Consider the following 27149-nt stretch of genomic DNA (forward strand, 5'->3'; position numbering starts at 1 on the left):
TCATTCCTCCGCCAATATCACTAAAGATGAAGTTATTTTGGTGACTAACAGTTGATATGATTTAAACTTGCCTGGGAGTGGCAATAAAAACAGATATCAGCAAGTTTAGCACTCAAATAGGAATCTTCCTACAACAGTATATACCAGAAAAGAGGGAGTCAATGCACTCACTTCCACTGAAGTTGTGGAGTAGGCTGGCAGGTTTTAGGATAGTTCAATGATTGAATGAAAGGGTGCACAGCTTTTCAGACGTGCTGAAGATCATGGCAGAAGAGGTCAAAAAAGGAGGGCTCTCATGAACCTACAAGGGGATGGAAATCATCCCACCTTTCCATCCCTCTGCTGCAACTGCTGGTACAGTTTGTCCAGCCTCATATTCTCTTCCCATTCCACCTTTTTACTTAGTGAGCGATCAAGATCAGGCACTTCCTTTCTTCTGGAAACTACAGTAGTACTACATTTACTTTCTTAGGCGAAATCCTTAGAGTATTTACAAATTAAATGTTGAGAGAGTATTGGTGAAGTCTTGACAAAGTGACCTAGACAGTCTCATGTCTCAATGTTTGCTTTAAGTTTTTACTTTAGTTCCTTCCTCCTCCCTATGTTTGGACATGTCTTGATATAGATATAGATTACCTGGAACGAAGATCCAGATGTCATTCATCATGACTGCCAGAGGTTTGCAAGAGCAACTCAGTGAATCAATTTCTGATTGAGATTAAATATACCTTAGTATATTGTCTGACAACCTCTCCATGCATTCCAGAGCAACATGGTTAAAATCAGGAGCTCAATGAAGTAGAAATTGCCCCCTTATGCCACCAAACTATTCTGCTGCTCTAATACATTGTTTCTTTTATGTGCTGAGGATTTCCTATTACTCTGGTTCATAATGATGCTAAAAAGCATGATGGTCATAAGCGTTTTATGCATTCATGCAAAATACATAGTAATTTTCCATAAAATGATAATATTTTTCTTTGCAGAGGAAAGATGGGGGCTGCCATAGCCTCTCTTACTTCCAGTCAGTTTTTTCCATACTCAATAACTTACTGAACAATTACCTCATACGTCTCGCTTTAATACATTCATTAACTGGATGAAATCTAGTGTGCTCTTTTCAATATCAGGATTACTACCTAACATTTGTTAAATTAATCTATCCTATGCTGCTTGTTTTTCTCTTAATTTAAGATATAAGTAGCACAATTTATCTACTCCAAGCCTGGCTTCCATGATTAGCTGGATTCTAATGCACTGTGTATTTATGTAAGGACTAACTCCTCTACCTTAATTCTCAGATGTCTCCTACAGTTTCCAGAGAAATTCTCTGCCAATGCATCCAACCTGCACAACAATAATGGAACACAGATGTTTTTGAGATCCTAAGGAATCCTAACCTTCTTATCTTCATATTAGTAAATTATTTTCCCTTTGAATACTTTTAGTTTGACATATTTGCTATATTTTGATTACTTGGAGTTTTATACATTTTTTCTCTTTCCATTACATTTCAACCAATTACAACCATTTAGTTCATATTAATTTCTTCTTGCATAATTTTCTGATATTTTGATTTATTTCTCTGATCCAAAACTATAGCCTTGATATTTACTAAGAGCTGTGCTCGGAGCAGGGCAGTGTTGCAATTCCATGGGGATGCGATATCGTGTGGAAAAGCCCAGGTGTATATTTAGTGCATCCATTTTTGAGCACAACCACCTCATCACCATTTTAATTTTAGGGTCCCATCTAATCAGCAGAGGTGGGCATGATAATATGCAAACTCAACTCAAATATTAAAAAGACAAATGAAAGGTTACAATTTGCAGGAGCTTGGAGTTAGCAGCAAAGGAAGAACCATCGTTATTGAATTAGGATGCTCAACATTGATGCTTCACATTAATCACATCGCCCTTGATATGCTATTGGGATGGTAAGGAATTGAAGTCAGGTTATATTCCCCAGTTGTGGGAAGAGGAATCTGTTGCTGATACATTGAAGGCACAGTTGGAGATGGTACACGCAATCAGCAGCAAAAGTATAGAGCCACACTGTTGGATGCATTTCAGAAAGCTCATAGAGTCACATTCTTGGATGCATTATGGATTCACCAGTTCAGGAACAGTGACTGCAATTGCGCATTCACCTATATCCTGCTGTGCACATTCTCCCAACTCCTCACTCTGCCTTCTTAAACTTATTACATCATACTTCCCAACTGCCCAACCATCTTGTTCTCTATGTTCTTGCTCACATCCATCCCTCCACCACTCCCACTCAGCCACATCTTTTTTCAATTTCATACTCACCCTCACCAAATGCACTCTATCCACCAGCCAAACATATGTTATTACATGGACTCATAGACCAGATCTTTCTATCTTGCAGGAGGAGAGCAGAAACACTAGGGAGGAAGGAACTGGAAATGACCCTGCATACATTTGAAAAATGAAAGAGATTCTGAAAATCAGACATGTCAGATATAGAGAGCCCCCAAATACACGACAGCCCAATTGATTATAGCCATCCACATGTCATACTTAATTTCAAAAGCAAATGAAATATTGGGTGGCTTTCTCCCAAAAAATTTCTAAGTGTCATGATGGTCAGAATAATGGAGTGATCCATGCCAGTCTTTGCGGTGCGCTCCACACCACAATCCACTGACACTTAGTGTGTAGAAAGAGCTGCCACATGAAACATGCTATTATGGTGCCTCCAGGCATGTGACTTACCCAAAGTAGCGCAGGTGTGTGCCGTTGACAAGGGGGAGCTGCATTTAAACACTCACCCTGAACTCATAGCCATTCATGCCAGGAAGATTGCAGTATGCAGACCAGTCCTGTGGTTTACGAAGGGAGAGTCCAGACATGGTGGAGAAGTGGGCCATCCTATATCCCCAGAAGGAAAACAACCTTGAAACAGGGACTCCAACACAGGAATGTCCCGACCTGAAGATCCCTGGCCTAGCCCAAGCCTCCCCAAGTCTCTGCCCCAAACCGTGGCAGCGACTGACCCACCCTCTTGCACCCTGGAGATTTATACTAAGTAGTACTCGCCTCCCTGTCACTCTCGCAACATTTACGAGAGCAAGTCACACTTCAAAGGAGCAGTAGTGATTTACGTCTGTTGAACATCACACTGGAGAGGTGGGTACATTCCCTGAAGGGGGTGGGTCACTGCTGAACTCGCTAATGAGATTGAAATGCAGTCAATCTCATGCTAATCAGCCTCACACCCTTTCTGGGTTCATGTCATTTGAAAGGGGCCAGGAGAATTGCACTGTTTGGTGCTGGGTATGAAATGGATTTTTAGGCTTGCACACTATTGTCTGACATCAGCACAATATAACAGTGCGGCGAGATCAGAGAATTGTCCCCAAGATCAATTGTCGTAACTTTCACATTCTTACATTGGCACTTCTCATTCATGTTTTCTTTTATCTCCCATGGAATCTTCAAGCATGCAGTAAGGGCTGTGATAGATGATAGGTGATGATTCCTCAGAGGAGTTCACTCATTCTGATGATGCATTGTCTTGTGCATCATACATCGACTCAGATGCATGCACTTCAGTAGTAAGAGAAATATTTGCATTTTTACCTGCTCTCACACATTTCACAGTAACAAATGCAGATAGTATAGCAAGGGTAGTTATGGCAAGTCTGTGTTGGAGTATGCATCTCTCTTCTACTTCTGATTGACACAGTCTGGACACAAAAGCTGTATCCCTGGGGTCACCAATAAAGAAAATAGTCATTAAACAGCAGCAGAGAATATGTGGGTCTGAGCATAATTGTCCACAATTGTAAAGAGATTAGAGAAGTCTGGCTCAAGCATGAGTGGGTTGATGTTGTGTGGCACTGTACTTATGTCTTATTGCATGGATAGACTGGCCAAATGCATGGAACATAAAATGTGGCAATTACTCTAGTCTAGCTCAAGGACTTGCAGACTCTGGATGCCATTTTAAATGGGAAGACTGATACTCATCCATGGCCCTTCAACACCTCATTGATCTGCAGCAAATATTCTCCAGCACAGTGGTAGCAGTGAAGTCCATCTTGACCATGAGAGGAATGATGGTGACAGAGGACATTCGAGTGGGGACTTTAGTTTTTATTAATTCATAGGATATGAGCATTGCTGGTGAGGCCAGTAATTATTTCCTATTCTTAATTGCCCTTGAAAAGGTGGTGGTGATCTGCCTTCTTGAATTACTGAAGTCCATGTGGAGTAGACACACCCACATACTGTTAAGAAAGGAATTTAGGATTTTTACCCAGCAACAGTGAGGGAGTAGGGATGTAGTCTTACTTAAGCTGTTCCATTCTCAAAAATGGAATACTGTCCTTCCTCCAGTGCCAGCCATCCTTTTATGAAAACAACACTCCCAACTTCCAGGCAACCCCAACAAAGCTCATACAGATGCATTGACAGTTCATATATAATTCAGCCATCAACAGTAATAGAGCAATTTAAATTCAAGCACCACAGGTGATAATGTAGATAAAGTCTAGCCATCTAAATGGGACATAAAACCAATGTTTCAGTCATCATTCGGGTTTGTCTTTAATGTACTGCAGCCATTATTTGATATTCATCCTATCACCTGGCTGTGTGCCCAGTCACAGATGTTGCATGTACTCAGTGCAAGGTGACTTCATCACCAAATAGCCACTTCTTGGTGAAGTATGTTTCTAGTGCGCTCTGTTGCATCAAAGCTCAGTATTAAGTATAATTTTAAAGTCTTCTCTTAATATTTATGTTGGCAAAAATATTTTCTGTTCTACAGCTTTTTTGTCCTTTATGTTCATTATTATGATGGACTGCTGAAATTACAGATGATAACCAAAAAGTGAGTTGTTATCAGTGTATCAAAACAGACATAACTTGTCAAAAAGTCAAACATTAGATTCACCTAATTGAATTAATCCAGAAGCAAAGGTCTCCCTTGAGCAATTTCTTTTGATATTTCCATTGGTGATGTTCTGCTTTAATTCTTGCCGCAAATTATTCAACATTAGAAGATTATTTGAAGATCAATGCAAGGACTTAATTTTGTTAATAAAATGCTATTGAGTATCTAAATAATTGAAATAATAACAATCGGCCATAATTTCTAAGCCCCACAGCATACCCCAAAAATGCACTGGGAACTCCTCTCGGAACATCACAGGTAAGGGCTTGCAGGGCAATTGCCCAGAAGGACAAACTTCCTCACCTCCCAATGTCCACTAACCCCCCTCTGCCCCCACTGAGGTCAGAATCCAACCCCCCACCCCCACCAACGTCCTCCCCCCTCCCCCCATATGCCTGAGGCTCAACCGACTACCCCTAAGACCCGATCCTCCTGGCCCCAAAGCCCAACACCCACCCCCCCCACAAAATATGACAACTCATAGATGTCTGATTCCCCCGTCATCACTAAACCTTAGACTTACCTTAGACCCCCTTCTCCCTGGCCTGTCAAACATCTGTAAATTTCAATGGGACCTTTGACTTACCTTGTTTATGGCAGCTAGTGTTGTGAAAAAGGAGGCGTGGTCCTTTCACTTCAACTCTTCTGCACTTCAACACTGGACCCCAGAAATGCACTGCACTTCCTGAAACTCGCTTGGCCTGAGTCAGAAGGTTGGACATGACAGGATTGGGAAAAAAAACACGCAAGTATTTGGCCGCAGAGTTGCAATCTGACACTGATTGCCACACCCAGGAAGTTATGATCCAGTATTTTTCTTAATTTGTTGTTTTTGTGTGTACTGCTGGGAATTCCACATTTATTGACCATCCTTAATTAGCTTTGCACCTACCTGTATGATCACAATCAACATGGTGTAGTTCCATACACAGTGCTGTGAGGAAGAGAATTCCAGGTTTGTGACCTGATGACAATGAAGAAATGGTGTTATTCCAAGTCAGTATGATGTAGAATCATTAGAAACTCTACAGAGCAGAAGGAGGCCATTTGGCCCATCGAGCCTGCACTGACCACAATCCCACCCAGGCCCTACCCCATATCCCTACACATTTACTTGATAATCCTTTTAACCTATGCATCTCACGACTCTAAGGGACAATTTTTAGCGTGGCCAATCAACCTAACCCGCATCTCTTTAGACTGTGTGTAACTTGGAAGGGAACTTGCGTATGCTGTTGTTCTCACGCATTTGTTGCTCTTATCCATCTAGATAGAACAATCTGATGTTTCTTAGTCAGCTTCTAACCAACTAATGGGCAATTTTATGATAATTAGTTGTGCTGAAATTCTTCCCTTTAGTGATTGTTAGCATTTTTGAGAAATCCTTGTACATGTGTGTGACAATCTTCTATTCTGGTTTCTCATGAGTTATTTCCAAGGCACAGTAATTTCTGAAAGGATTCAGAGTCCAGTATGCCATATCCTACCAAAATTCATTCCAATGGGTCACATTATCCACATACCGGTCTTGGTTCCGCCTGTACTTACTTGAACTGACTGCTATGTCTGCTTGTGTTCAGAAATCTTTTGTAAATAACTGCGAGTGGGACCTACACCAATTCTTGACTGAGACAGAAATGATATTTGATCTATATCTCCTGAACTGATTTGGTGTACTAGCCTTCATTCATTGAGGGATTGAGTTTAGGAGTCAGGAGATAATGCTGCAACTTTATAAGACCCTTGTCAGACCCCACTTGGAGTACTGTGCGCAGTTCTGGTCACCTCACTACAAGAAGGATGTGGAAGCTATTGAGAGGGTGCAGAGGAGATTTGCAAGGATGTTGCCTGGATTGGGTGGCATGCCTTATGAGGATAGGTTGAGGGAGCTAGGTCTTCTCTCCCTGGAGAGACGAAGGTTGAGAGGCAACCTGATAGAGGTTTATAAGATGTTGAGAGGTATAGATCGGGTGGATTCTCGGAGGCTATTTCCCAGGGCTGAAATAGTCGCTACAAGAGGTCACAGGTTTAAGGTGCTGGAGAGCAGGTACAGAGGAGATGTCAAGGGTAAGGTTTTCACTCAGAGGGTGGTGAATGAGTGGAGTCGGCTGCTGTCGGTGGTGGTAGAGGCGAACTCGTTGGGGTGTTTTAAGAGACTTCTGGATGAATACATGGGATTTAATGGGATTGAGGGTTATAGATAGGCCTGGTAGATAGGGATATGATCAGCGCAACTTGTGGGCCGAAGGGCCTGTTTGTGCTGTAGTGTTCTATGTTCAATTGTCTCTGAGGGTCAGAAATGAAATTTCCACATTTCAAATGTCCGTACCATTTTATTCCTTTTTTCTGCCTCGCCCAAGAAAAATCACAGGCTGGATTTTTAGTCCCTGCTGGGGATTAGACTTGCTGGCTGATGTGCTTGTTCCCTAGTTCCAGCTCACCTCTGCACCATTCTGTAGCATAGGAATCATGGGCTGACAGCATTATCTGCCTGCATGAGGCAGGCAGCAAATCAATTCATTAAGAGCCTAATTGAGGTCAATTAAATGAGGCCAACCAGAACTTTTGAGTCAGTTTCCTGTTTCCTGTAGACGGTCAGTGTCTGAATAGGTGCTTGGAAGTGAACGTCCAGCAGCAGGCCACTGGGGGAGGGAAGTATTCCAAACAGGCCTGGAGGCCTTCCCTGTTGGCTGGTGTGCAGGAATAGCGACAGGCTGTCCTTTGAAAGGGCTCTCTGCATCCCTAACTGCTCTAAACTCAACCTCCCCACCCCTCCCAAGTGGTGGCTTGCCTGCTGATGCTATTTTAAATAAAGATTTTAACAAGTTGGAAAGAGGGCACCTCCATTATGAAGTGCCCTCTCTTTTACTTACCATCTGTTCCAACCTACTGCTTCTTTCAAACTGGAAGTTCTCTGATTGACCTTCTAGCTTTGACCCTCTAGCACTCACTCACTGCCTTTAATAGGACAGCAAACCCGTCTCCCGCCATTAATTAACCAGCCCTGGAAGAATCACAAGTGAGTGACTATTTTTCCTCAGGGACAGGTTTGGGATCTGGAAACAGTCCAAACTTCTGTTTCCTGCCCCCAGAGAAAAAATCTAGCCCCAAATGGCTGTAGAGGAATTGAGGCTGAAAGGAGAAAATGTGTAATCAGGATGTTTCAGTCATCATGATGTGCAGCAGGCTGGTCCTTTCCTCTGGTTTACATATTAAAACTATGTAATAGCATGATGGAATTTTTCAACATTTGTTAAGGTAAATACCCCATAAGCTGCATGTGAAGAGTTAAAAGAATCATCCTTGCAGCTGCATTGTGATTGGATGGTTTATTGCTGCTAACACATTCTCAGTTTTGATGCATTTGGAAACAATGAATTGCCTCATTTTTGGTAGCATTGTGTTGATACTAGCAAAAAGCATGTTTTCTTTCATGCTTTACATAAAGATGAAATCAAAGCCAATCAGATCATAGCAAACAATGAATATTCAAAAAGAAATAGTGAAATCTAAGAACCTGCAAAAGTCTTCTTCTTGAGTATTTGATTAAAAAGAGTTTAATTATACTCAATGTTAAAAATCGTTACCTACTATTCACCAATATTTAGGTGGCTAGCTGCCCAATAAGCACTTCTATGTTCCTTGGATTTTCATTGTTAGTGCTACCTCCCACTTCACATGTTGTTGGGAGCTGAGAAAAGGTCTGATTCTGTACCTCTACAAAGTGCTAAATAAAACAGTTGTCTTGATAGGGGATGCAATTTTTGACAAAAAAAATCTAAATAAGGGTCTTGCCCTTCTAAATAATCAGATATTGAACTTTTGAAGGGCCTTATTTTGCAACATGCATTTTTTTAAACAAAATTAGTATTCAGTTAAAATAATAGCAGACTGGAACAAAGAAACAGTGGCTGTTATTACTGAGAGAAATGATCCGGTCACAACAGAGGCCTATTTATGTTAATATGACAGGTCTTCAGAGGACTGCTGCTCACTGCTTGGGGCCTCCATTCACTTGTGCTCAGCTTGGGAGTTGTATTTGATTGACAGCATAATCAGTTAGTGTGGACAGCAGAGGCAAGAAATGTATAGGACAATAACAGAAAAATAGATTTTGCGAGGTCACTGATTAATGTACAGGGCAATGGATTGAATACAGAAATTTCAGAGTTTGTTTTTAAATCTCCATTTTTCTTTGGAGCTTGTGAATTGAAAATTTGTTATCTTTAGAGTAAGGTCTTTTTACAATTCACTAAAATACATTATGCTTTGTAAAACACTGCTCTCCTGTCATGGGAGAATACTGTTTTCCAGTGAAACTGAACCATCATGATGTTATAATAAAACCATAGGTCGAAACTGTGCATTAAGGGGGAAATTGGTCCAGTAAAAAAATGTCTAAATACAAAATTTGAGAAAATAGAAAATGTGAACATATGGCTGCGTTCAAGGTTGTAACTTGAATAACCTTGTAAAGAACTCAAAGATCCTATGATGTCATCTAACCCCCTTGAGTAAGCTACATCTTTATAAACTACTGACAGCGACAGTCCGATGTAACTTGAGGGAAATAATTCAACACAGGTAATTATTTATATTGAGTTGTCTCAATTTTTCACCGATGATGTTATTAATTTGATGCATACCGATTCAGGGTTAGATTAAGTTATAAGTACTGAAAATGGCACAAAATGGGTGTACTAGTTGATACCATAGGAACATAGGACTCAGGAACAGGAATAGACCATTCAGCCCTTTGAGTCTGCTCCACCATTCAATATGACCATGTCTGATCTGATTGTGGTCTCAACTCCAATTTCCTTCTGTTCCTTGTAACCTTTGGCTCCCTAGGTCTATCAAAAATCTATGTAATTCAGCCTTGAATAAGTTCAATGGCCAGAATTTTACTGGCCCGCCACCAGAATTGGAGTGGGCGAGGGGAAGGTCTGTTGACCTCGGGAGGGATTTTACAGTTTCTGGACAAGCAAGGCCTTAAAATTCCATCCCATGACTCAGCCTCCAGTTTTCCTGACCTGCTGAGAGAGAAAATAAAACCTAACTTCCAACTTAAAATGGAGACCTTTGATTTTTAAATTGTGTCCCCAAGTCCTAGTCTCCCCACAAGAGTAAAAACTTTCCCAATATCCATCCGATGAAGTCCTCTCAGAATGTTATATTTTTAATGAGATCATTCTTCCAAACTTGAGTGAACTTTTTTGGAACTGCTTTTAATGCAATTTTTGAAATAAAGAAACAAAAGCTGTACACAGAATGCCAGATGTGATCGTATTCAGGTTTGGTACAAAAGCAGTAAACTTCCCTACATTTATATTTCATTCCCCTTGCAATAAACAACAACATTCCATTTGCCTTCTTAATTTATTTTTGTGATTCATGTACCAGGACATCCAGATCCCTCTGTATACCGCTGGGTTCTACAATCTCTCTCCATTAGAATAACATACTTCATTTCTATTCTTCCTGCTAAAGTGAACACATTCACAATTTCCTACATTTTATTCCTTCTTATGAGAGTTTGTGATGGGGGTTTGCTTGGGGGTGTGGGGGTGATTGCTTGGGGGTGTGGGGTACTGAGGGAGGTGCTGGTAGTTTGAAGGTTGCAAGGGTTTAAGATGAGATGCCAGAGGTTAGTGACAGGAGGTTGTGGAGTTTAAACAAAAAGAAAAGACGTGATTTGCACACATAGATTCAAACTAACAACATGAGCAATGCCAAGAGCTGACAATGGGTACTTAATCTTGCAGCTCAGAAGGGGTTGTTCATTTTCTTGCGGCATTGAAGTGCGGTCTTCCTGATGATGCTGCTGGAACTGACTGCTTATGCCACTGCATCCCAGGCTCCTGATACCACAGCGGCAGGTAGTTTTCTGCCAAGCCTCGGAAAGAGGGTGGCCCTCCTCTCTTCCACAGCATCCGGTCCATCTCTGTATCCAGGAACCTTGGGGTAGTTCTTCCTGCAGCCATTTTGCTGGTTGGAATGAGAGTGGGTGCTAAAGGGAGCGCTTAAATGCCGTTTCAGCTTGTAAAGGACGAACACCGATTCCAGTGAATCAGCTGCTGATCAAATCAGGAAAATAATATGATTCACGTGGGGTGGGGGAGTGTTGGCCCATTTGAATCGGTTGATTGGGGTCTGTTCCACGTTACCAATGCCAGCGGGAAACACTCCAGATTTCCCACTGGCATCAACACTTAGAACCAATTTGGGAGAAACATACCCCTTGTCTTACATAATGGCTGTGGGATAGAAATCTGCCTCAGGTGATGAATAATCAACAGTCTATTTTATACTGTAGCTAATTTTTTTCAATGAAATTGGACAGTATGTATAACATACAAATGTGATCAGACAGTGATGACCAGGATATGTAAAATTTATTTAGATTTAAATTTCTTTAGAAGTTGTTATTACCTGTTTTGTTATGACATCTAAAACAAATTTTTACGGTGTCTTCAAATTAAGACTTCCACTTTCCTTTAATTTTTCTGGCAATATGGCAATGTGCAGCTGCAGGTGCAGGTGCACAGAGCACTAATAATAATAATTAAAAGCTGTTTTTCCTGCTTTGCAAATCAAAACTAAAAGCTGATGAGATCAGGCTGAAAGTGTGAACCAACCCTAGGTTTTTATATTTAAATATTTTTTGCAAGATGCAGTGATTGTAACTTGTAAACGGCAATGTCCTTTTTGAAGATGACCTTGTTTGAAGTTTGCGAATTTAAACCCGACCAACCAGAAACCTTTGTAGTTTTCAACAGTTCTCTTGGAACAAACCCAGGTCTCTGGTTGGGTGAGTTCACATTTTGTGAAATTGATGTGAAAGACCATTTGGAAAGAGCGATTGTCGTTTCAGGTGAAGCTATTGCACTGAAATGGTTTTTTCTTTCATGTGTTTAATCCCTCGAGCTGACAGACTCACATCTACGACAACATCTATCTTTTGATTTGTTGGCAAGGTCACTGCAGAAGTGAGTCTAAGCGCCAGTTAGTCCTTCGGACGCAATGTTGCATGAGTTCAATAGGTGTACAGTATTATACAATGTTAATGGCTCACTTGATTGTTGAATTATGGTGGAGGGGGACAAAAGATAATTTGAACAGCTTTCAGATTATATCAAAGTGTCTTTCCTCCTGCTCTGCACTTGCAGGATTACTATCCCTAACCTCAATGTCGTATTTGTCCCTGAGATGAGCTTCTAACTACATATCCATGGCAACATCAAGACTATCATTATCCATCTCTGTGATATCTACCTACACTGTTCTACCTTAGCTTATCTGTTGCTGAAACCCCAATTCATGCCTTTGTTACTTGTTGACTTGACTATTCCAATGCACTACTGGCTTGCCCCCTATGTTTTACTCATTGTAAACTTTATGGTATCCAAAATTCTGCTGTGCCTGTCCTAACTCACACCAAGTCTCATTTATCATCACCATAGCATCTTGATTCAAAATTCTCATCTTTTCTTTCAAGTCCATCCATGTCTTTACCTGACCCTATCTTTGTAATATCTCCTATCCAGACAGCCCTCTGAGTATCTATGTTGCTCCTGGCTTCTTGAGAATTTCTGATTTTAATTACTCCATTATTGGCACGCATGCCTTTAACTGCGAAGGTCTTAAACTTCAAAATTGCTTCCCTAAACCAATCTGCCTCTCTCTTTGACACCAGCTTCTTTAATCAAACCTTTGGTAATCTGCCCAAATATCTCCTTGTGTGGTTCCGTGACCAATTTTTATTTAATAACTCATTAGTAACACTCCTGTGGAGTGTTTTGGAAGGTTTCATTATGTTAAAGATATTATCTAAGTACCAGTTACATAGAAATATAGAAAATAGAAGTAGGGCTAGGTCATTTGGCCAATTGAGCCTGGTCCGGCATTCAATGTAATTATGACTGATCTTTCTCTTAATGCCAAACTTCTGCTGTCTCTTCATAGCCCTTGATGTCTTTAGTGTCCAGAAATCTATTTATTTCTTAAATAAATGTTGTGACTTGGCCTCCACAGCCTTATGTGGTTGAGAATTCTGCAGGTTCAATACCCGCTAAGTGAAAAAAATCTTTCCTCACCTCAATCCTAAGTGGTCTACCTCTTATCCTGAGACCATGATCCTTATTCTGAGCCTACCAAAGTGGATAACTTCACACTTTTCCATGTCATATTGCATCCACCATATATTTGTCCACTCACTCAACTTGTTCACATTGCCTTGCAGCCTACTTCCTCCTCACCACTCTCAACTCCACCTAGTTTTTGTGTCGTTAACCATCTTGGAAATACTACATTTGACTCCCTCATCCAAATCATTGATACATATTATGAATAACTGGGGCACTGATCTCTCTGGTACCCCATCAGTCACTGCCTTCCACTCTGAAAAAGACCAATTTATTCCTGCTCTCTGTTTCTTATCTGCTAACCAATTCTCAGTCTATGCCAGCATATTAATCCCAATCCCATGCACTTTAATTTTGCGCACTAAGCCCTTGTATGGGCATGTACCTTTAGCAGGGGCACATCCAGTATTGACTGTCTGAGGAGCCAGGAACACATATTCCAAGACTTTCTTTCCTTCGACTATAGGAGTTCAGTGACCCAGCATTGGGTGCCTCATGGCAAGGATTCGATAAGCATTACCAATCCTCCAGGAATTAAAGATTAATCTCCCAGATGTTGCTATCGTCAACCCCAAGACAGCAAATCAAAGCAGCAATCACAAATGTGTTTTTTAGTCTTTGAACTCCTATGTTTATAACTGTTAAAATATTGGAGATGGGAAAAATGGATGATTCACTGACAGTCCGGAATCATCAAATTAGGCAACAGAATGTTTCCATTTGGTCTGGAAAAGCAGGTGAAGATGGACAATTTGGGCATCCAGTAATGAGAGTATGGGGCTTTTGACATTGTGTCAAGTGATGAAATTTCCCTGAATTTGTCCCACAGGAGGTGCAGTGCTAACTTACTGCCAGACTGGAGATCAGCAAAAATCATAGACAGCAGATTGAAGAAATTACAGGTCGGTGTTTGAAGTATTTTAGTCTTCTACAAGGCAGTTTGAGGCAACTGGGGTCTTCTGAATGTTACTTGAAACAACAAGCAGAAGATTCCAAACTTTGACAACTCTATAGTGGTGCTCCAATTTACCTCCCTTTTCATAAGCATAATGCTCAGTTTACAGCTAGAGTTTCCTGAGACAATGCAAATGGCCAATGAGATTAAATAGAGCCAGTTGCCTCCTGTCAGGTTTACCACACCTTAGACGCATTACCCTGCATCAAAGGTCCCACATGATGTTTAGGGACAATGTGAAGAACATTGGGAGGGATTCTCCCAAAAAATTTCTAAGTGCCAAATTCACATAAAAACTGGCTGGTTTTTTTCGACAGGACTTTCAAAATGCGTCTCTCACACTCTAAGCACTGCAGCATGCCCTAGCATGAATCACGCTAAAAATCAGTGGGCTGGGTCTATTCCTGTTGGAGAGGCCTGCAGCATCACACTGAGCGGACCACTGCACATGCGCCAATCTGTCATAGCAGAGATCGGTGCATGCACGTTAGCCCCGCATTGCCAACCTCCTGATTGCTGACCAGCCACGCAGCTCCACATCGCTGGTCATGCAGTCCCGCCACTCCTCCCCGACCACCCGATTGCTGTACTCCATGCAACCTGGAAACCTGCAGCAGGGATGCGCTGCTGGCATGACCAGAAGATCCCTCCAGCATTAACAGTTGGAAAATTCTGCCAATATTTTTTAAAAGTTGTTTGTGATATTTTAGGTTCTACTTTCATCCCATGTATCTATCCCAATCATTTATTTTTCTCTCTGAAGATCTGAAGATTAAGACTGAAGGCATTCAGACATTTTACTTTGTATTTTACTGTCTGTAAAAGAAAAATTCAATAAGATTTGCTGCTGATCTGTTTGATGACATTCCTGCTGTTAGATGCTTGGATATCCCCTTGAATTGATGCCAGATTCAAACTGATGTTATAAGTAGGTAGCTTCATACCTCAGAGATTGCTAGATCTTTGTGGGCATCTTTGTTTGAGGTCAATGGCAAGCATCATTGAGTCACTGCTGACTGCAAAATCTAGTCCAACTTTAAGAGACATTTTATTCCATATGAGGAGTTGTGATTGACAATGCAATGCCTGAAGTTCAGTTTCAATAATAACTTTCAAAAGTAAATTAGATATATACTGAAAAAGGTTTTTAATGTATCCCAATATCCCCCTGAATGTTTTGCCATATACCTTAAATCTCTACCCTCTATTTAACGGTTTTGTCTTCATTTATTTCAATATTTTCAATAGATAATACTGTATTAATACTCTGTATTCATAGAACATAGAACATAGAACATTACAGCGCAGAACAGGCCCTTCGGCCCACGATGTTGCGCCGACCAGTTAAAAAGCAATGACCCTCTAACCTAAACCAAACCCTTTCCACCCATAAACCTATCCACGGATCTCTTAAACGCCCCCAAATGAGGCGCATTTACAACTGCAGCAGGCAGGGCATTCCAATCCCTCACCACCCTCTGGGTAAAGAACCTACCCCTGATATCCGTCCTATAACTACCACCCCTTAATTTAAAGCTATGCCCCCTCATGCTAGCTTTCTCCATCCGAGGAAAAAGGCTATCACTGTCCACCCTATCTAAACCTCTAATCATCTTATATGTTTCAATAAGGTCCCCTCGTAGCCGCCTTCTTTCTAACAAAAACAGCCTCAAATCCCTCAGTCTCTCCTCATAGGACCTCCCCTCCATACCAGGCCATGTCTCTGAAATGGCCACAACATCAAAGTCCCAGGTACTGATCCACGCTGCAAGTTCATCCACTTTATTGCAAATACTCCTCGCATTAAAGTATACACATTTCAAACCCTGCTCCACTTCACCCCCACGATGCCGTGCATTGCAGTCCCCATCTATGCCCCCCTCACTTTCACCCCCGCTACTCAGGATCCCACCCCCCCTCTGAATCAGTTTAAACCCCCCTGCATAGCCTTAGCAAATTTTCCCCCCAAGATATTGGTTCCCCTCTGATTCAGGTGTAGACCATCACTCCTGTAGAGGTCCCACCTTCCCCAGAATGAGCCCCAATTGCTCAAGAACCTGAACCCCTCCCTCCTGCACCATCCCCTCAGCCACGAGTTCAAACTTCCCCTTTCTCTGTTCCGCTCTACACTATCCCGTGGCACAGGCAAGAGTCCCGAGATAACCACCTTGTCCGATTTGGCCTTAAGTTTCCACCCCAACTCCATAAATTTCTGCTTAATATCCCCTTCCCTTAACCTCCCTATGTCATGTGTCCCCACATGAACTATGACTTGGGGTTGATCCCCCTCACCCTTAAGAGTCCTGAACACCCTCTCCGAAACATCCCGGACCCCAACCCCTGGGAGGCAACACACCAGCCCTGAGTCCCTACCATTACCTCTGACTCTCCTATCCGTCCCCCTAACTGTGGAGTCCCCAATCACTAAGCCCAATCTTTTACATCCCCTAACCACCTGAGCCTTCACAACAGGCTCACCTCCAGAGACCTGCTCCCTTTGGCAATCTACAGTTGATTCCTCCTCAACTGTAGCCTCCAGGACAGAAAACCTATTTTGGAGGGGAACAGCCCCAGGGGATTGTCCCCTCAATTGCTTCTTTCCCCTCTTCCTGGCAGTTACCCAAGACTCATTTCTAGGAGTGACTATCTCCTTGTAACTCCTATCTATGTATGCCTCAGCCTCCCGAATTATATGGAGTTCCTCCAATTCCAACTCCAGCTCCTTAACGCGCTTCTCCAGAAGCTGCAATTGTATACACTTCCTACAGGTAAAATCAGCAGAAACACTATTGATGTCCCTCACCACATACATACCACAGGACGTACAGCTTACTGCCTGAACTGCCATCCCTGAAACAATTTCCAGCATAAAAGAAAAGAAAAACAACAAAAAAAACTTCCCACACACTTATAATTAGGTTAGAGGAGGTGGGAGGGTGGGCTTCTCTACCAGTGTAGAGGATCGGGTATCCTCTCTGTGCCGATTTATAGGGTTGGAGACCCGGAAAAAAAACTACAAATACCGGTAAGCGTCCTAGTGACGACTTCCGGTTTCGAACTAATTTTAAAAAAAGAAAAAAAAACCACCGCTACTCGCGACTTCAACTAGAAATAAAAGTTAAAAAATATAAACAAGAAAAACGTACCTTACTCGCGACCTCCACACACGCCCAAAAATCACTGCCTCTCGATGCTGCTCCACAGGAACAATGAGGCCGATACTTGGAGGTAAAAAACTCATGGTGTAGAATTGTACAATAGAATGTTAATTAAGCGGACACACTCATGTTGTGCAATGAAGATCGTTGTCGATCAAATATGAGTTTTAGCTTAAGAAAGAAGAATCAGTGGAGGAAATTTGAGGTGAAAACTGTTCCATAAGGTGTTTGCCTGACCTGTAGACCATGCAAGCATGGAAATATCATCAGATAACTCATTTTAAAGTCGTGAAGAACTCAGACATAATATAGCAGAACATTTTTCAGTTTTAACTCCGTGTCCCTGTTCATTTTAGCAGATGAATTCTAATTAATTTTAAAAGGAATAGGTTAAAAATCAATTTAAGATTTCAGTTTATTTAACCTGAAAATATTAGCTTCCAGAGAATATTCAAAACATTGTTACTGCAATTTAGAAGAGCTGTAATTGGTAAAATTGCTTAATGAATTTTGCACATCCTTAAAGATCATTTATGAGTTGTGATTTATGCAATGACAGAAGGAGACTGTAATCCCACAATTAAGTGTAAACATTTTTTTGGAAAATCTCGTACATTGTTTCAAGGCTAAACAATATTAATATGATAATTAAAACTTAATGCATTCTGCCAATAATTCTGTTGTGCTATTTTATTGCTTTCATCAAAAGATTTTGTTCAATCATGATTAAAATGCTTGCAAACTACTCTAATCATTGAAGTGGCCAGCATGTTTCGTCCTGTTCAAATTAATTATTACCTCCTGATACCCCTGCCTGTCAGTTTTAGCTTTCAGTACAGAAAGGGTTCTCTGGTATATACCAAACACAGAACATTATTTTAACCAATTCCCCATTATTATTTCTAAAGCTAGGCAGTCATATCAAAATCATTTATTCTTTCTGTGAACATCAGCTTGTATCAAGGACATGAAGGACACAGACAGCTGACTTTCATACAAAATCTGCTCAAAACATTAAAATATCATGAATCAAAATAATTAGATTTTGATCTGTTCCCTGGATTATTCTTAATTCTGAAATGAGGAAAAAGATGTTATATTCAGTAAGCATGATTCATCTTATCTCCTGTCTTTTAATAGTTATATTCTTACTGCACACAAATACAATAAGAGCATGACTGCTCAGTGTGTTTCTGGATATTTCTTCCTTCAGTTTACATCAGTTATTTAAATCATGGTGAGCAGGTTTATTTGTTAGAAGTCAGCATAGAGGTATTAGAAGCACTGTACAATATTTTGCTGTTATATAGATCACTCACAAGGCTGCCAGTCAGTAGTAATGGGCCTAAATCCAGGTAAATAATCTGAAATTTAACTTCACATCTTGTTTTCCAAATCCTGCATAAACACTTCTCTTATCCATGCTTACGGCATGCAGACAATGGGCTGCGACAAAGCTTGGTGCATGTGATCAAGTTCCATTATAATTACCTCAATGTGATAGACGCTGGGGAGTCATCTCAAAGCTGAAAAAATAAAGCCTTGGGTCCCGATGACTACCATCGGACAGTTGATCTTTCACTGATTATATTAAAAGACACATTTCTCAATTTGATTTGTTACCCTGTAAAAGAATTCATTTTCATTCCATTTGTTAATGTAAAGCTTAATTTGGTAATTTTTTCAACAGAAGTTCATATGCTGTGCGATAACAGAATAATAAGCTTGGCATTTCTTTTTTAAATGAACATTTACAGGGTTTCATGAAGTTATTCAATAGATCTTTTTGTTTGGAAGAGAGAAGATGCATTTTTTTATTCTGCAGTTCCAGGCACAAATGACATAAGGATGCATTGCAAGCAAAGGTGGGGGAAAAATACATGTTAAACACATTCTTGATGAAGGCGGAGCCTCTTAAATGTAGACAATCAAGAGGGAAAATTGATCCATTAATCATTTCCTTGTCTGATAGACTGTGGCGTTTTTTAATGGATTGATTCCATTCTCATGAATTTTGCAATATAATGATATCATAAAACCTGGGAGGTCAAGAATCTGTAGCTTGTGTAAAAGTATGTGCCTTTGTTGAAGGTATTGCTTTTTGTCTCTGGAGACTGGAGGTGAGAGATGGATAATGAAGATTACCTATCGCAGATCACTATTATTATAAGGGTCACTGAGTTCTGGCAGCCTCATTTAATTTAGCACTGAGCATTGATCGCAACTAAATTGGCACCTACAGTAATTAAGCAATCACAATTCCTAGAATCCTTCTAAAATATGTGTAGGGTAAGCATATCACTTAGTCCAACAGATGGTGATTGTCTGCTGAGCAGCAGTGTCACTTCTCTTACCCTACCTGTACAGAAACAGCACTAGAAAATAGGATCATGATCACTCCAGTTTAACAAGAGCTTTACTATTAGTAACCTTTCTATCAATCAAAAAAATACGGATTTCTGTTTCTTAACTTAAATTGTGAACAATAATTTTTTGCACGTTTTGAACATGGAAGGCATCACAGCTTGTCACAATCCACATTTGTGCACATCACAGTAGGAGACCGTTGTAGCAATTAAAAATGGGAAATGACTAACTTCCTTTCCTATATGCCACTGAGGAAAAAACTGTACAATGCCCAAAACAGATGAAGGAAAAATGCTGCATGATTAATCCATTTCTATTTGTTGAGATGCAGGCAGCACATAAGTGACATGTTCCCACTAATTTAAGGAATAGTGCCATGCAGTTCAATGCTAAACACGCAGTTGAGTGCCTGCACATCTCAGCAGCAGCCAAGCATAAAGGCTGGTATCACTTAAAATTAATCTATCCTACTTAAAGCAAGGTTGCAACTCTTAAAGGGGAGGTATATTCTGGCTTCAACGGTTGCTGGAACAGTCGAGTTTTAGCCAGAAATAGAGTGAAAATGGCAGAACTGGGCAAATTCCAAGATTCTCTAATACAGGAAATGGAAAGGAGACCCATATGGGGCAGCTGGAGCAAATAGGTAACACCGTCAGTGCAAGCTGTTTAGCCTTGCACCTGAATGTATACAGGAAGAAGTTTAATTTTAAATGCCGTATCCTTACAAAAGAACAACGAGCCTCACGTTTATCAATTCACCATCCCACCCTTCATTCAACTACCAATGTTTTCTACAAACTACAATTCATTCAATATTCTCATTTGGCTGAATAGTATGTTCACATGCTAATGGTGGGTCCCACAGCTAGAAGCCTGATTTCTGGGCTCACCATGTGAGCACAGTATAGTGCACTAATTGCTGCTAATTAGCAACAAGAGTAGGTGACAGTCATCCTGTAATACATTTAAGTGGTTGCATATTTGATTGTGATATTATTAGGGTGTTTCACAGGCTCCCACTTTTTGTTTCAGTTTGAACTCTGTACAGGCAACAGCTCCTTCAGTAAATCTGTTGTTGTTAATTTGAATATATGGGGAGAGTTTTCCCATCCCACCCACCATGGGAATCGTAGTGGCCGGGGGGGTGGGGGGCCGCGGTTGTGGATCATGGAAAGGTCCATTGACCTTGGGTGGGATTTTCCAATTTTGACGTGAGCGTGGCCAGAAAATCTCGCTCAATGTGCAAAAACCACACCTTTTCTCTTTCTCTTTACTCATTTGTGGGACATGGGTGTCATTGGTTGGCCAGAATTTATTGGTCATCCCAAGTTGCCCGTGAGAAGGTGGTTATGTGCTGCCTTCTTGAATTGCTGCAGTCCATGTCCTGTGGGTTGATCCAAAATGCCGTTAGGGAGGAATTCCACGATTTTGACCCAGCCACTGTAAAAGAATTGTGATACATTTCCAAGTCAGGTTACTGAGTGGCTTGGAAGGGAGCTTGCAAATGGTGGTGTTCCCATGTATCTGCTGCCCTTGTCCTTCTAGATGGAAGTGGTTGTGGGTTTAGAAGATGCTGTCTAAGGATCTTTGGTGAATTGCTGCAGCACGCCTTGTAGATAGCACACATTGCTGCTTCTGAGTGTCAGTGGTGGAGGGAGTGGACATTTGTAGACGTACTACCAATCAAGCAGGCTGCTTTGTCCTGGATGGTGTCAATCTTTTTGAGTGTCATTGGATCTGCACCTATCTAGGCAAGTGGGGAGTATTCCAACATACTCTTGACTTGTGCTTGGATAGGCTTTGGGGAGTCAGGAGGTGGGTTACTCACTGCAGTATTCCTAGTCTCTGACCTGCTCTTGTAGCCACTGTGTTTATGTGGTGAGTCCAGTTGAGTTTCTGGTCAATGGTAACCCTAAGGATGTTGACAGTCGGGGATTCAGTGATGGCTACACCATTGAATGTCAAGGGGCGGTGATTAGAGTGTCTCTTATTGGTGATAGTTGTTGCCTGGCATTTGTGTGGCACATTTGTGTGCCAGTTGTCAGCCCAAGACTGAATATTGTCCAGATCTTGTTGCATTTGAACATGGACTGCTTCAGTATGTGAGGAGTCGTGAATGATGCTGAACGTTATGCAATCATTGGTGAACATCCTCACTTCTGACCTTATGACGAAGGGAAGGTTATTGATGAAAATTGTTGGGCTTAGGACACTACCCTGAGGGACTCTTGCAGAGATATCCTGGAGCTGAGTTGACTGACCCTCTAGAACCACAGCCATCTTCTTGTGTATCAGGAATGACTCCAACCAGTGGAGAGTTTGCCCCCTGATATCTATTGATTCCAGTTTTGCTGTGTCTCCTTGATGCTACACTTGGTGCTACCAGGGCAGCTGGAAAGACCGATCCATCCACAGTTCTACCCATACTGGAGCAGGAGGATGCAGATCACAATGGAAGACGGGATACTGCTGTGAGGAGCACAGATCATTGTCCCAAGGCAGAGCCGCTGGGACATATTGGCCGAACTACACCATGGGCATCCTGGAGTATCAAAAATGAAGATGTTGGCCAGGAGCCACGTCTAGTGGCCAGGTCCGGATGAAGGCATAACAAAACTGGCAGGACAGTGCCAGAAGTGCCAACAGGGGCAGGAGATGTGCGGGTTAGGTTGATTGGCCACGCTAAAATTGCCCCTTTGTGTCCTGAGATGCGCAGATTAGAGGGATTACTGGGTAAATATATAGGGCTATGGGCGTAGGGCCTGGGTGAGATTGTGGTTGGTGCAGACTTGATGGACCAACTGGCCTCTTTCTGCACTGTAGGGTTCCTATGATTTCTAAGGCACCAGCCGCAGCCCCGCTGCACCTGTGGGAATGGCCAGGCAGACCATGCAGTTTTAGCAGGCCCATTTATGGGGTTCATGATTCTGGTGATAATAGATGCTCAATTCAAGTGGTTGGACGTCTATAAACTAAACTTGGCAACCGTTGAAAAATTGTGAATCTCATTTGCAATGCATGGGATCCCAGAGGTATTAATTTCTGATAATGGTTCAGTGTTCGCCAGCCTAGAGTTCACAAAATTTATGAAATCAAACAGGATCCGGCACATCAAGATGGCACCTTATCACCCGGCATCAAATGGGCTAGCAGGAAGAGCAGTCCATACATTAAGGGCTGTGCTGAAAAAACAGCCAGCAGCCTCATTAGAGATGAAAATCTCATGATGGTTATTTGACTCCACACACCACCATGGGAACTGCACTAGCAGAGTTACTGGCCTTCATCAGACTGAGCCCATGTTGCCAAACCTGAGAGGAAAGGTGCAAAGACACCAGGACGCCCAATGCAGGGACCATAACAACACTTGCCGAGAGACGTACTTCGAAGCACGGAGAGACTTTGGGTCAGAAATTATGCAAATGGTCCTGCTTGGGTAACTGGAATAATGCAGGACCAGACCAGTATCCCTACCAAGTAGATGTAGGCCAGGCAGTGGTAAGGAAACACTTGGACCAGGTCCAGGCCTTAAGCACTCCATCTGTTCTGGAGCCGAGTCTGCCCTGCAACTCTAGAGATGAGCAGAGTCCCCTCGACAAGCCTGTACTGCCTCCCCTGCACCCTTGGTGGGGACCTCAGGATCTGATGATGCTGCATCAATTCCCCTACCACCTGAAGTGAACAAGTAACCAGACCTCCGGCATTCACATTGGAAGAGACACGCACCCAATCGTTACACACCGCCGACATCAAAGGTTGAGTTGGAGGATCCTGACCCCACACTCAAGCAGAGGAAAAGACCCCTGAAGGAAGCAAACCGAGGGGATTCCACGGAGGGGAGGAGTATGATGACTTCAACCAGACTAATGAGGTTGGCTTTCTAGAGTGTGAACTACCTGATAAGTCTTACTTATCTGGCAGGAGTGAAACAATAATCAAGCAGGTAGGTCGCCCAGGACGAGGCTAGTCCATTGCACTTCGGGTGTGCTGATGCCTGTGATGCCCCCAAATGTGGGATACTCGACTGCAAAATTTGTGGTAGTAGGGGACTGCGTTCGCGCTCTCCCCTGATTAAAACTGAAAGTTTTTTTTATCTGGTAAGTCTTAAGTCTTAATTGATGGTTAAATCAGGGAGCCTCATGCTCCCTATTTAAAGCAGGTGTGTCAGACTCCCAGCCTGCATTCCACAGGGAGTAACTGGAGAGCTGGCTGTGTACAGATTATGGTGTAAATAAAGTAACTTGGTGACAGGACTTTCACCTCCATGGAGTTATTACATATTACACACTCCTTCCTACCCAATGCACTTCAGAAGGCAGGAGTTGGGCCCTGAAACTCTCTGTCATGACCTGAAACCAAGCCAGGTCAGATCTTTAAAAGGTGAGACCTTTCATATGCCAGATGTCATGGCTTCTACCAGCATGTAGTGTCAGGTGAACCCCAAAGGATTTTCTCAAGGGAAAAGAAGTGTCAACCGGGGAGAATTATATTCATTTGCACAGTATGAAGGTACGTACCTGCTGAGATTTTCCAGCATTTTCTGTTTACATACATGTTATTGTACGTTTATGCCTGTCTGTAGCCTTACAATGAGCCATAATTGATTTTCAGCAAGTCTACCAGCTGAAGACATTGAGGATTAGTGCATTTATATTATTTTTCCATTCATAAATGTTGTCCTATTGGAGCAAAGGGAGAGCAGCTCCAGAAGGAGCAAAGCTACCCCCAGATTCGTAGAGACAATGCTTGGCACACTCCTCCATGCACTGAAAGTTCGAGCTGATCGTCTCATCGCAAGAGGCGGCATTAGGAAGGACCATAGGCAGAGAAGAGCTGCATGGGAGGAGGTGGCCGAGCCCTGTTTCGAATGTGGATATGATCAGGTGAAGCTGGAGTCAGTTCCAGAAGAGATTCATTGATCTTCTGTAGCTAGCAAGGGTGAACATGGCATCAGTATGGACAAGATGTTTCTGGTGTAGGGAAGACATAAAAAGCAAATATAGCAGGTGTACTAGGCACGCAGCTCATCCACAGTTGCATGTTTGCATCATTCTACCTGTTATGAATTAGGCAACTGAAAAACTACATAGGATGCAAAGCCAGAAAAAAGAGCAGAGAATGCTGGTGGAATTCAGCAAGTTTGGAAAGTTGTGGATTCCTCTGAGCTCTGAAGAGGAATCATACATTTTATTTGCCTCTCTATCCACAGATGATGCCAGACATATTGACTTCTACCAGCATTCTCTGTGTGTAATTCTTCTTTTATTTTGGATGGTGGTTGTTTGGTATGAGGACATTCACCTGACAAAGAAAAGGCTTCAGCCAGCCATGTGCTCGTCTGATAATGTTGCTTAGACATGTGAGAGTGTTAATGCCAGCTCAATTTCTAATGTTTTCAGGGAAAGTGAACTAAGAACCCCAGTGAATGATCCGCACAGGTGCTGGATTCATGAAGCTCGAGATCCTCAGCACATTTGAGGGACAAATGCTCATCCTCTTAGACATGCAGGAGTCAAGAAGTATAGGCAGTGACGAACGTGGAGGGTGGCCTGAGGCACCATACTGAGTAATAAGACAATATAATCACTGATTGAAGGTATATTGGTGAAATGCAAGGATTACACACTCGGGACCTTTAAGTCAAGCCAAGAAGGTACAAGTCTTTGTTCACATTATAGTTTCCGCTGTGTTAATTAATGCATGCCTGGCCAGATAAAAGTGTGTCTGAGTTAAGATTTCAACGTGAGGTTAGATATGGTGATAACTTATGACTCCCATTCATTCATTCTGCTCCTTACAGGGAAAGAAGTTCATCAACACTGGCTCTGTCAGAAATTATTCAAGAACCTCCATCCATCTCTGAGGAGCAATTCTTATGCTCTTTGGCATTTATTGCTAGTACTGGCACTTCAGCATGGTTGAAGGGGTGATTTGCACTGATTTGCATTGATTTGTAAATCAATGCAAGTGACAGTCGCAAGTGTGGTGGAGAAGTCCTCAGGTAGTCCTCGGAGTGCCTAGGGTGAACCAGAGACTGATCCAAGTCAGACGATGAGTTTCTGGAGTTGTCCGTAAGGCAGCAGTTGCTGGATGTGCAGCGCAAGGTCTGTTAAGATATTAGTGGTATACATGAAGGGTTGCATACTTTGGCCTGGAATGTGGAGGTGTGCATTGCGATCACCCATTCTTCGGAGCATCAAGCCTCCATCACGGACAGACTGACGATTGTCCTGGAAGGGCAAGCCAAGCACATTGCTGGTGTGATTTTTTGGGATGTGTTCTGATCTGCAGACTACTGCACGACCTGGCTCTGAACTCTGGGACTCAGCCTCTGGGTGAAAGGGGATCTCAGATATCGGTCACCCCATTGGGGACACTCGAGAGACTGTTCTACAGTGAACCTCCCGACCTGTTAAGGCATCTGAAACACTTTTTCAGAAGACTGTAGTCTGCTCCACAATGGGCCTGGAATTTGTGCGACAGTCATTAAACCTTCTCTCTCTCTCAGTCCTTGAAACCCGTGCAGGCACCATGAGCCATCATAAGGATAGCCCTTATGTCCCAAAAGCCAACCTTCCAATGCATCAGCTCCAGTGGAAAGAGCTGGCATTTGGGAATTCCTAAGGATGTAAGCAACATTGCTTTGCTTGGAAATCTGCTGCACACATGCATGATACGCTGTTTGTGGTTGTACACAAGCTGAACGTTGATTGAGTGGAAATCTTTTCTATTGATGAAATCACAGGGCTGCCCTGCAGGAATCTTGATGACTACATGGATGCAACAATGGCTCCTTGAACCCGGGGATGCCAGCCATTGGTGGAAACCCTCAGGCCTTCTTCAACTGACATTTACATCAATAATAGTGGCTATGTAATTTCTGGCTGTCTGGAACATTGGACAGTAAACCACTGTTTACTGATGCAACAGTAAGCAGTGGTTTGCTGCCAGCTGAGTTATCCCTGCCAGGTTGCCAGTTACTGCTTGAAAGGACCCACTAGAGAAAAATTTAAATGCCCCTGTCACCTTCAGGTGATAAGCATCGAGTGGTCTTCAAAGCAATTTGATGCAAACCCTCCAACAAGCAGCTTCCAAAGAGATGTGACAGCTGCCTGACAGAGCCTCATGGCACTGAATATTTCACTTCAAGGTAGCTGAAGCACACCCTGTACACCCTCTGTGCTTGCGAAAAGCTTTTCCAGGTTCCTTCTGATCATTGGGATGTTGTACTAGTCTGTCCCCATCCTCCCAATCTCTGGTTCCTCTCACTCTTCTTCTCCTTCTATTTCTCCTCCTCATTAGAGATTGATGTCTTCTACTGGCACCATAATTCCCATCTGTGATGGAGAGATTACAACATTCAGCCCTGGTTGGTAGAGAGAATCGAGGTTTTTGAGGTGACGAAGGACAGTCCTTCTAAGATATTAATCCAAAATTCTGCATGGCCCAGTTAAATGAACAGTCCCTGTAATCAGAGGTTTCTGAACTACAAATCTGAGACACTGCTGTAGTTTAAAAACCATCCTAACAAACTTGCCCTTAAAAAAACCGAGTTTTGTACCCAACATGATTCAAACCTTGAAGGTGTTTTATTGCCTCTTG

At 42.2% G+C, this 27149-nt stretch overlaps 1 protein-coding gene and 1 non-coding gene across 2 annotated transcripts in view; both read left to right on the forward strand.

Moving 5' to 3' along the window:
• prkn (parkin RBR E3 ubiquitin protein ligase) overlaps nt 1-27149 on the forward strand; it is a 1024997-nt gene that overhangs the window by 235987 nt on the left and 761861 nt on the right. The window lies entirely within an intron of this gene.
• LOC145351246 (U1 spliceosomal RNA) lies at nt 23454-23617 on the forward strand. The gene has a single exon (XR_013888362.1). It is a non-coding gene; the product is annotated as a U1 spliceosomal RNA (small nuclear RNA).

The sequence above is a fragment of the Carcharhinus amblyrhynchos genome, chromosome 12 (assembly GCF_965287045.1).
Source record: "Carcharhinus amblyrhynchos chromosome 12, sCarAmb.v2.hapA, whole genome shotgun sequence".
NCBI lineage: Eukaryota > Metazoa > Chordata > Chondrichthyes > Carcharhiniformes > Carcharhinidae > Carcharhinus > Carcharhinus amblyrhynchos.